Source organism: Kogia breviceps, chromosome 17 (genome assembly GCF_026419965.1).
Source record: "Kogia breviceps isolate mKogBre1 chromosome 17, mKogBre1 haplotype 1, whole genome shotgun sequence".
Taxonomy (NCBI): domain Eukaryota; kingdom Metazoa; phylum Chordata; class Mammalia; order Artiodactyla; family Physeteridae; genus Kogia; species Kogia breviceps.
The window spans coordinates 43,464,516-43,477,299 of NC_081326.1; the positions used below are offsets into that span (position 1 = coordinate 43,464,516).

General features: G+C 38.8%; 1 protein-coding gene across 2 annotated transcripts in view; it reads left to right on the forward strand.

Moving 5' to 3' along the window:
• POLR2K (RNA polymerase II, I and III subunit K) overlaps positions 1-12,784 on the forward strand; it is a 43,651-nt gene that overhangs the window by 8,574 nt on the left and 22,293 nt on the right. The gene's annotated exons all lie outside the window — the stretch shown is intronic.

Sequence of the window (12,784 nt, forward strand, 5' to 3'; positions counted from 1 at the left end):
AAAGGGGCAGTGGCTCAGTTTTAACTCTCTCAAAAGCAAACAGCTATATTCGAAGTACTCTAGCATATCAGCTTAAAGAGTAAACTGAGATTTGGATAAATTTATTTGATATCAGCTGAAAAAGAAAACAGATTTGGATAAAAGTTATCTTATATGGTAACCAATTATTATTAATTCATCAATTCAATTAAGATTTTAAACAAATGAGAGACACACTCAAGATGTGTACTTCAATAAGATCACCCAGATCATAATTGTTTTGTTCTTAACCCATGACTTTATTATTATTAAAATTTATTTTAAACATATAAGATCATTCAGCTCTTCTCAGGTGACATCCAAATAAGCTTCAAGTCATTAATATTTACCAAAACACATGAAAACATTCAAGAAATAAAATCACATTCAGTCAAGTTCTGGGGATCTAATGTACAGCATGGTGATTATAGCTAATAATACTGTATTATATACTTGAAAGTTGCTAAGAGGGACTTCCCTGGTGGCTCAGTGGTTAAAAGTCCACCTGCCAATGCAAGGGACACGGGTTCGAGCCCTGGTCCGGGAAAATCCCACATGCCGCGGAGCAGCTGAGCCCGTGTGCCACAACTACTGAGCCTGCGCTCTAGAGCTCGCGAGCCACAACTACTGAGCCTATGTGCCACAACTATTGAAGCCCATGCGCTGAGAGCCCGTGCTCCACAACAAGAGAAGCCACCACAATGAGAAGCCCACGCACGGCAACAAAAGTAGCCCCAGCTTGCCACAACTAGAGAAAGCCTGCATGCAGCAACAAAGACCCAACACAGACAAAAATAAAACATAAATAAATTAATTAATTTTTTAAAAAAGAAAGTTGCTAAGAGAGTAAATCTTTTTTTTTTTTTTTTTTTTTTTTTGCGGTACGTGGGCCTGTCACTGTTGTGGCCTTTCCCATTGTGGAGCACAGGCTCCGGACACACAGGCTCAGCGGCCACGGCTCACAGGCCCAGCCGCTCCGTGGCATGTGGGATCCTCCCGGACCGGGGCACGAACCCGCGTCCCCTGCATCAGCAGGCGGACCCTCAACCACAGCACCACCAGGGAAGCCCTAAGAAAGTAAATCTTAAGTGTTATCACCAACAAAAAAAGTAGTAGTAATTATGTGATGGGATGGAGATGTTAGCTAATAGTATGGTGGTAATCATTTTGCAATATATAAGTGTATCAAAATAACATGTTGTACAACTTAAACTTACATGATGTTATATGTCAATTCTATCCCAATAAAGCTGGAGAAAAAAATGAAATAAAATACATTTTTCCTTTAAAATAAGTAGTATAGGGCTTCCCTGGTGGCTCAGTGGTTTAGAACCCACCTGACAATGCAGGGACACAGGTTCGAGCCCTGGTCTGGGAACATCCCACATGCCGTGGAGCAACTAAGCCCATGTGCCACAACTACTGAGCCTGCGCTCTAGGGCCCATGAGCCACAACTACTGAGCTCACGTGCCACAACTACTGAAGCCCGCGCGCCTAGAGCCCATGCTTCGCAACAAGAGAAGCCACTGCAGTAAGCCTGTGCACTGCAACAAAGAGTAGCCCATGCTCGTCACAACTAAAGAAAGCCTGAAAAAAGAAATAAATAAATAAAAAGTAAAGAAAACCTGCATGCAGCAATGAAGACCCTACTCCAGCCATAAATAAATAAATAAATAAATAGTTTTTTTAAGTACTATGTTTTGAACATATATTTCTCTCTTTTGAATACCAACACACACAAAATTAAATATCTTTGCCACCCTAGCACATAAAAATTGGAACGTATTGTTTACTTTCTGCATGTAGTAATATAACACTTAATCATAAAGTGATGCATATTTCAACTCTAAACGCCAAAATCCTCTGCCCTTAAACACCTAACATGTGTATGTATATACACATACATGCATGCGTATCTTAATTCTCATTCATCATAACTATTATATATCATTATCATATGATTCATTTTTATATCATGTGATAATCATTATTAATTCAGCAATTCAATTAATACTTGCTGCATTATCTATCATGCACAAGACATTCTGCTAAAAGAGGCAAAGAGGTGAATAAAACAATTCTGCTCTTAAGGAACTTGCTAATGGTGGAAAAGAAGAATTTAATACAAATAAAATATGCCATAAATACCATAAGAAAGGTATGACTAAACACTAGATTCAAAGAAGGTAAGAATTTTATGTTGTTGGAGAGATCAGAAAATGATTCATGGGAGCCCTGAACCTAGATGGTGGAATAGAAGGATGTGCTCTCACTCCCTCTTGCGAGAACACCAGAATCACAACTAGCTGCTGGACAATCATTGACAGGAATACATTGGAACTCACCAAAAAAGATACCCCACATTCAAAGACAAAGGAGAGGCCACAATGAGATGGTAGGAGGGGCGCAATCACAGTAAAATCAAATCCCATAACTGCTGGGTGGGTGACTCACAGACTGGAGAACACTTATACCACAGAAGACCACGCACTGCAATGAAGGTTCTGAGCCCCACATCAGGCTTCCCAACCTGGGGGTCTGGCAACAGGAGGAGGAATTCCTAGAGAATCAGACTTTGAAGGCTAGTGGGATTTGATTGCAGGACTTCGACAGCACTGGGGAAAACAGAGACTCCACTCTTGGAGGGCACACACAAAGTAGTGTGCACATCGGGACCCAGGGGAAGAAGCAGTGACCCCAGGGGAGACTGAACCAGAACTACCTGCTAGTGTTGGAGGGTTACCTGCAGCGGCGGGGGGTGGCTGTGGCTCACTGTGGGGACAAGGACACTGGCAGCAGAAGTTCTGGGAAGTACTCCTTGGCATGAGCTCTCCCAGAGTCTGCCATTAGCCCCACCAAAGAGCCCAGGTAGGTTCCAGTGTTGGGTTGCCTCAGGCCAAACAACCAACAGGCAGGGAACCCAGCCCCACCCATCAACAGTCAAGGGGATTAAAGTTTTACTGAGCTCTGCCCACTACAGCAACAGTCTGCTCTACCCTCCACCAGTCCCTCCCATCAGGAATCTTGCACAAGCCTCTTACATAGTCTCATCCATAAGAGGGCAGACAGCAGAAGCAAGAAGAATGACAATCCTGCAGCCTGTGGATCAAAAACCACATTTATAGAAAGATAGACAAGGTGAAAAGGCAGTGGGCTATGCACCAGATGAAAGAACAAGATAAAACCCCAGAAAAACAAGTAAATGAAGTGGAGATAGGCAACGTTCCAGAAAAAGAATTCAGAATAATGATAGTGAAGGTGATCCAGGACCTCGGAAAGAGAATGGAGGCAAAGATCCAGAAGATGCAAGAAATGTTTAGCAAAGACCTAGAAGAATTAAAGAACAAACAAACAGAGATGAACAATAAAATAACTGAAATGAAAACTACACTACAAGGAATCAATAGCAGAGTAACTGAGGCAGAAGAACGGATAAGTGACCTGGAAGACAGAATGGTGGAATTCACTGCTGTGGAACTGCATAAAGAAGAATGAAAATAAATGAAGACAGCCTAAGAGACCTCTGGGGCAACATTAAACACAACAACATTTGCATTATAGGGGTCCCAGAAGGAGAAGAGAGAGGGAAAGGACCAGAGAAAATATTTGAAGAGATTATAGTCATAAACTTCCCTAACATGGGAAAGGAAATAGCCACCCAAGTGCAGGAAGCGCAGTGAGTCCCATACAGGATAAACCCAAGGAGAAACATGCTGAGACACATAGTAATCAAACTGGCAAAAATTAAACACAAAGAAAAATTATTGAAAGCAGCAAGGGAAAAACGACAAATAGCATACAAGGGAACTTCCATAAGGTTAACAGCTGATTTCTCAGCAGAAACTCTACAAGCCAGAAGGGAGTGGCAGAAGAACCTACAACCAAGATTACTCTACCCGGCAAGGATCTCATTCAGATTCAGTGGAGAAATCAAAAGCTTTACAGACAAGCAAAAGGTAAGAGAATTCAGCACCACCAAACCAGCTCTACAACAAATGCTAAAGGAACTTTTCTAAGTGGGAAACAACAGAAGAAAAGGATATACAAAAACAAACCCAAAACAATTAAGAAAATGGTCATAGGAACATACACATCGATAATTACCTTAAACGTGAATCGATTAAATGCTCCAACCAAAAGACACAGGCTTGCTGAATGGATACAAAAATAAGACACATATATAGGCTGTCTACAAGAGACCCATTTCAGACCTAGGGACACATACAGACTGAAAGTGAGGGGATGGAAAAAGATATTCCATGCAACTGGAAATCAAGAGAAAGCTGGAGTAGCAATACTCGTATCAGATAAAATAGACTTTAAAATAAAGAATGTGACAAGAGACAAGGAAGGACACTACATAATGATCAAGGGATCAATCCAAGAAAAAGATATAACAACTATATATATATATGCACCCAACATAGGAGCACCTCAATACATAAGGCAACTGCTAACAGCTATAAAAGAGGAAATCAACAGTAACACAATAAGAGTGGGGGACTTTAACACCTCACTTACCCCAATGGACAGATCATCTAAAATGAAAATAAATAAGGAAACAGAAGCTTTAAATGACACAACAGACCAGATAGATTTAACTGATATTTATAGGACATTCCATCCAAAACCAGCAGATTACACTTTCTTCTCAAGTGTGCATGGAACATTCTCCAGGATAGATCACATCTTGGCTCACAAATCAAGCCTCAGTAAGTTTAAGAAAATTGAAACCGTATCAAGCATCTTTTCTGACCACAATGCTATGAGATTAGAAATGAATTACAGGGGAAAAAACGTAAAAAAATACAAACACATGGAGGCTAAATAATATGTTACTAAATAACCAAGAGATCACTGAAGAAATCAAAGAGGAAATCAAAAAATACCTAGAGACAAATGACAATGAAAACATGACAATCCAAAACCTATGGGATGCAGCAAAAGCAGTTCTAAGAGGGAAGTTTATAGCTATACAAGCCTACCACAAGAAACAAGGAAAATCTCAAATAAATAATCTACCCTTACACCTAAAGAAACTAGAGAAAGAATAACAACAACAAAAAACCCCCCAAAGTTAGCAGAAGGAAAGAAACCATAAAGATCAGAGCACAAATAAATGAAATAGAAACAAAAAAAATCAATAGCAAAGATAAATAAAACTAAAAGCTGGTTCTTTGAGAAGATAAACAAAATTGATAAACCATTAGCCAGACTCATCAAAAAAAAAAGAGGGAGAGGACTCAAATCAATAAAATTAGAAATGAAAAAGGAGAAGTTACAACAGACACCACAGAAATACAAAGCATCCTAAGAGACTACTACAAGCAACTCTATGCCAATAAAATGGACAACCTGGAAGAAATGGACAAATTCTTAGAAAGTTATAACCTTCCAAGACTGAACCAGGTAGAAAATATGAACAGACCAATCACAAGTACTGAAATTGAAACTGTGATTAAAAATCTTCCAACAAACAGGGCTTACCTGGTGGTACAGTGGTTGAGAATCCACCTGCCAACACAGGTGACACGGGTTCGAGCCCTGGTCTGGGAAGATCCCATGTGCTGCAGAGCAACTAATCCCATGTGCTGCAGAGCTACTAAGCCCATGAGCCACAAATGATGAGCCTGCACTCTGGATCCATCGAGGCACAACTACTCAGGCCTGCAGGCCTAGAGCCCGTGCTCTGCAGCGGGAGAAGCCACCGCGGTGAGAGGCCTGCACACCACAAGAAAGAGTGGCCCCTGCTCACCACAACTAGAGAGAGGCCCACATGCAGCAATGAAGACCCAACGCAGCCAAAAATAGAAATAAATAAATTAATTAATTAAAAAATAAATCTTCCAACACACAAAAGTCCAGGACCAGATGGCTTCACAGGTGAACTCTATCAAACATTTGGAGAAGAGCTAACACCCATCCTGCTCAAAGTCTTCCAAAAAATTGCGGAGGAAGGAACACTCCCACCCTGATACCAAAACCAGACAAAGATACTACAAAAAAGAAAATTATTGACCAATATCACTGATGAATATAGATGCAAAAATCCTCAACAAAATACTAGCAAACAGAATCCAACAACACATTAAAAGGATCATACACCATGATCAAGTGGGATTTATCCCAGGGATGCAAGGATTCTTCAATATATGCAAATCAATCAATGTGATACACCATATTAACAAACTGAAGAAGAAAAACCATATGATCATCTCAATACTTGCAGAAAAAGCTTTTGACAAAATTCAACACCCATTTATGATAAAAACTCTCCAGAAAGTGGGCACAGAGGGAACCTACCTCAACATAATAAAGGCCATATATGACAAACCCACAGTAACATCATTCTCAATGGTGAAAAACTGAAAGCATTTCCTCTAAGATCAGGAACAAGACAAGGATGTCCACTCTCACCACTATTATTCAACATAGTTTTGGAAGTCCTAGCCACGGCAATCAGAGAAGAAAAAGAGAAATAAAAGGAATACAAATTGGAAAAGAACGAGTAAAACTGTCACTGTTTGCAGATGACATGATACTAGATACATGATACATAGAGAATCCTAAAGATGCCACCAGAAAACTACTAGAGCTAATCAATGAATCTAGTAAAGTTGCAGGATACAAAATTAATGCACAGAAGTCTTTTGCATTCCTATATACTAATGATGAAAAATCTGAAAGAGAAATTAAGGAAACACTCCCATTTACCATGGCAACAAAAAGAATAAAATACCTAGGAATAAACCTACCTAGGGAGACAAAAGACCTGTATGCAGAAAACTATAAGACACTTATATGAAAGACACTTAAGATGAAAGAAATTAAAGATGATACAAACAGTTGGAGAGATATACCATGTTCTTGGATTGGAAGAATCAATATTGTGAAAATGACTATACTACCCAAACCAATCTACAGATTGAATGCAATCCCTATCAAATTACCAATAGCATTTTTAACAGAACTAGAACAAAAAATCTTAAAATTTGTATGGAGATAGAAAAGACCTCGAATAGCCAAAGCAGTCTTGAGGGAAAAAAACGGAGCTGGAGGAATCAGACTCCTTGACTTCAGACTATACTACAAAGCTACAGTAATCAAGACAATATGGTACTGGCACAAAAACAGAAACACAGATCAATGGAACAAGGTAGAAAGCCCAGAGGTAAACCCATGCACCTATGGTCAATTAATCTATGACAAAGGAGGCAAGGATATACAAAGGAGAAAAGACAGTCTTTTGAAGAAGTGGTGCTGGGAAAACTGGACAGCTACACGTAAAAGAATGAAATTAGAACACTCCCTAACACCATACACAAAAATAAACTCAAAATGGATCAGAGCCCTAAATGTAAGACTGGACACTATAAAACTCTTAGAGGAAAACACAGGAAGAACACTCTTTGACATAAATCACAGCAAGATCTTTTTTGATCCACCTCCTAAAGTAATGGAAATAAAAACAAAGATAAACAAATGGGACCTAATGAAACTTCAAAGCTTTTGCACAGCAAAGGAAACCACAAATAAGACGAAAAGACAGCCCTCAGAATGGGAGAAAATATTTCCAAACGAATCAACAGACAAATGATTAATGCCTGATATATATAAACAGCTCATGCAGCTCAATATTAAATAAACAAACAACACAGTCAAAAAATGGGCAGAAGACCTAAATAGTCATCTCTCCAAAGAAGACATACAGATGACCATGAGGCACATGAAAAGCTGCTCAACATCACTAATTATTAGAGAAACGCAAATGAAAACTACAGTAAGGTATCACCTCACACCAGTTACAATGGGCATCTTCAGAAAATCTACAAAAAACAAGTGCTGGAGACGGTGTGGAGAAAAGGGACCCCTCTTGCACTGTTGGTGGGAATGTAAATTGATACAGCCACTATGGAGAACAGTATGGAAATTCCTTAAAAAACTAAAAATAGAATTACCATATGATCCAGCCATCCCACTACTAGGCATATACCCAGAGAAAACCATAATTCCTAAAGACACATACACCCCCAATGTTCATTGCAGCACTATTTACAATAGGCAGGTCATGGAAGCAACCTAAATGCCCATCGACAGACGAATGGATAAAGAAGTTGTGGTACATATATACAATGGAATATTACTGAGCCATAAAATGGAACGAAATTGGGTCATTTGCTGAGATGTGGATGGATCTAGAGACAGCGATACAAAGTGAAGTAAGTCAGAAAGAGAAAAACAAATATCGTATATTAACGCTTATATGTAGAACCTAGAAAAATGGTGCAGATGAACCGGTTTGCAGGGCCGAAATTGAGACACAGATGTAGAGAACAAACATATGGACACCACGGGGGGAAAGCGGCAGGGGAGTGAGTGGGGATGGTGTTGTGATGAATTCGGCAATTGGGATTGACATGTATACACTGATGTGTATAAAATTGATGACTTATAAGAACCTGCTGTATAAAAAAATAAATAAAATTTAAAAATAAAAAAAAAGAAAAGAAAGACTAAAAGCTCAGTAACAACCTATTTGTCCATCAGGACGGGCTTGGGTTCTATTATGGTACAACCACAGGCAGCTAGTGAAAAGAATGAGGCAGCTCTGTATCAGTGACAGATAAGGAAAAGAGATAGATGAGGAAAAAGCAAGGTGCAGACCAATGTCACCACCCACAATGAATGGGTTTCTTATTTGTTTGGTTTAAGAGATATGGGGATATATGTATAGCTGATTCACTTTGTTATAAAACAGAAACTAACACCATTGTAAAGTAATTATACTCCAGTAAAGATGTTTAAAAAAAAAAGAAAATGATTCATGGAAAGAAACTAAGGATTAGCTGGATTTGATGGGATTTAGAGTGGCAAGAGAGAGAAGAAGCAGGAGAAAGCACAGGGGGAGTTTAGAAAACAGTAAGGGAGTCTTGTTTGGCTGGAAGAAAGTGTACAGAGTGGAATGGTAGAAGAGATTGCTAGAAAGTTACAACCATTAGGAGATCCTAAATTCTGCCACATCTTTAATAGGAAGCAACATAATTGGAGCCATGTTTTAATACAAATAACCTGGCAATGGACACTAGGACAGAGTCAGATGGGGAGAAAGTAGAAGCAAAGAGACCTGTTAGGAGGCATTGAGCAGAATCTAGGCAGGATGTGATTAGGACCTGAACCAGCACCATCTTTCTGCAGAAATGAGAATTCCAGAGGGAAAAAATTGGCAGCATGCCATCACCATTCATAATCAGCACTCACCTCCATGTTTCTACTGCTCCTTCCACTCCTCTGGCTCCACTCTGTGATGAAGGAGCCAGCATGGCAGAGCCATTGGGCAAGGGAACATAGACGGCCAAGTTACGGACCCAGCCACCAACAAGGTGTTCTGCTAAAAGTCATCTCGGTAAACAGTACACTCTGGCAAGTCAGCTAAAGTATTTTAATTACCAACTCTTAGTAATAACTATTACCAAAATTTATTCTATATACCCTTTAAAAATTAAGTCAAGGAACATTTCCCCCATCTGGCAATGTCACACCACATCAATATCAAATATATAAAAGCTAAATTTACTTTTTTTGAAGGGTAGCCAAAATCACCATAAGTGAGTCTTTGGTGCCCCCTTGTGGAGTGTTTAGTGTGAGCTTTGAAATATTTACCCTCCTCCACACAGAAACAATAATGGGTATTTCCATCTTTTAATATACTATACTATTTTTAAGAGACACAATTTAAAATAAATCCATATAAGTAACTTAATGCAAACCAGGAACATAAGAGATCAAATGTATAAATGTTCAGTAATTTTTTTTTTTTGGCAGTACGCGGGCCTCTCACTGTTGTGGCCTCTCCCGTTGCGGAGCACAGGCTCCGGACGCGCAGGCTCAGCAGCCAGGGCTCACGGGCCTAGCCGCTCCGCGGCATGTGGGATCTTCCCGGACCGCGACACGAACCCGTATCCCCTGCATCAGCAGGCGGACTCTCAACCACTGCGCCACCAGGGAAACCCTCAGTAATTTTTTGAGTCATAAATTTTTGATGGTTTTGCTTTGTGTCGTAAATTAAGGAAAGGTAATCAAAAAACTTAGCTTTACGCAGTGCTACAGAAGTATCAAAAATGTTTTCTCAGTAGTACTTCTACCATTAAATTATTGCTAAGAATTCCATAAGACCTTATTAAGCCTTTTAAATAGCTAGAATATATTTTAAAATCTATTATTTTCGCCCATAGAAATGCTATAATAAAATGATCAGATAAGACAGCTCTGGGACTTCCCTGGTGGCGCAGTGGTTGAGAGTCCTTCTGCCGATGCAGGGGACACGGGGTCGTGCCCCGGTCCGGGAGGATCCCACGTGCCGCGGAGCAGCTGGGCCCGTGAGCCTTGGCCGCTGAGCCTGCGCGTCTGGAAACTGTGCTCCGCAACGGGAGAGGCTGCAGCAGTGAGAGGCACGCGTATTGCAAAAAAACACAAAAAAAACAAAAAACGATAGCTCTTAAAGTGTTGTTTCACTTTATATGACTTATCACAAGTTTATCACCCTTTTTTTTTTTTTTACAAACTAGGGGGTCAAAATAAGAAAATATCCGTCATTCCTGGAATCAAGTAGACGTCAAATAGAAAGAATATTCTTGCCCACTTGCTAGCAAGGCTGCAAGTGGGGCACACAATAGGGGGAAACGACATAGAGATTGTTATCCTAAATCAGTAGAAGGTAAAGAATTTATTGGTTTTCCCCAGAATTAATACTTATTCTTTTCCTAATGTCTTCATTAAGAAGTGAAACAGAAGAATGAAGTGCCAAATTTAATCATCCCTCTTGTTTTGGAATCTTCTTGGGAACTGAGTAGTCCCATCAAGAAATGATCGGTGAGCTTCTTATTACTTACTCTCACCCAATAATCGGAACCTATAAGAATGTAGTCATTACTGGACTGTGGTAATACTTATTCTTGTCTTCATGCCTTGTATCTTTAGATTACACAGACCTTGGGATGGAAGCAGTGGCCTTCCTCTGGAACTGAGTTCTCAAGATAATTGTATTCATGCAATTCATTTAGTTTATCAAATGAAATAGTTGTTTAAGCCACTCATGAGCTAAGGAACTACTCTATTCAGGCAGAACTGTTCTAACTTAGAATTTTTTTTCCTGGTATACCAATAGATTTTTCTTAAATGGCAAAACAATCTTCCATTAAAGACATGGTAATTATATGCATCTTGAATTTATCAACAAGGGTTCTGCAAAGAGTTTTGTCACATTCAAGTGGCAGACTACATCTGCTAGAATCCTGGCTCCCCACACTTGCTATCTGTGTGATTTTAGATTATTTAACCTGATTCTTGGTTTCCTGATTTTAAAAAGGAATGATAATAACTGAATTATAGAGTCGCTTTGAGGAATAAATGAGTTAACTCACGTAAAGGACTTAGAACAGTGCCTGGACATAGCAAATGCTCAATTAATTGTTTGTTGAATTGTTTTTCCAACCAGACAATTTTCACAAGCAGGTTAGAGGTTGACTTTACAGTTTCATTCAGCATAGTGTTAATGATATCAAGATTATATGCTCTATCCCCACAAATGTTATTTCACTTTATTGTATTCACATACAGCCAAACGTGTAGTAACACTGATTGGTGTTAACAGGGTAATTTCACAATACATCATTTCTTTTAACTTCCCTTATTTATAGTTAAAGAAATATACTCAGAATCAATAAGTGACTTGCATAAGGGCACAGCTAGTAAGTAGTTCAGGATACCAACCCAGGCTTTTTGATTCCTGGCCTAGGATTCCTTGCATTACACCCTAACTAGTTATAGAAAAATCAGCTAAAAGAATGAGTAGACCAAACAAATCTATTGATTAGATTACATGTTTAAAATCAATTTAAGAAATCATTTAGATTCTACTTTTTCATGTAATCAAGCTTTAATCAATGAAATCAAGCATTAAAAATTAACAAATTATTAGGATAGCGTTATAATGGTTTACTTCGATAAAAAGTTAACGCTGGTAGCACTAAAAAAAATCCACTCATTCAATAAATATTTACTGAGCACCTGCTACTTGCCTGGTACCAGGCTAGGTGTTAGGGATACAACAGTATTTAAATCAAATATGACAGGACTTCACAGAGCTTACAGTCTCATGGGGAAAGAAAATTAAAGAAACAAGTTAAGCAAAGTGAACTAAGTGCCACGACAGAGGAAGCACAGGATGCTATTGGAACATATGGCTAGGGTAGCTGCACCAGCCAGTTACTATAATACATAATAATTTACAACAATTAGAATAATGATGATTATTTTCTGGATATCTGGAGACTTTAATAAAGTTATTCATGAATACCATATGATTTTCTTCCAGTTAATCTACCTACCTCTTGACCTCATCGCAAATGTAAAACCTACCAATAAGAAGCTTGGAATTAGCTTCACTCATTAACTTTTGAATTTCTACTCTGATCTTTTGTCTTCAGAAAGCTTTATTTTTATTATAAACTCATTTAAATATGTGGTATTAAGTCCTTACACTATTTCACTCATATTGACTTTATTACAATACTCATCCCAATTTAAAGCCAGAAATTTTTTTTAATTGAACTTCCATCATTTAACAGTTCCTTCAGTAGAGAGGAACACATGTAGATTATTGATTTCTAAAACTAAATGTGGTAAAATCTTCTTTTTCACCACCAGAGTGAAATAAAATACTACATTCCTAATGGACTGAGTAACCATAAGATGACAAATGTGACA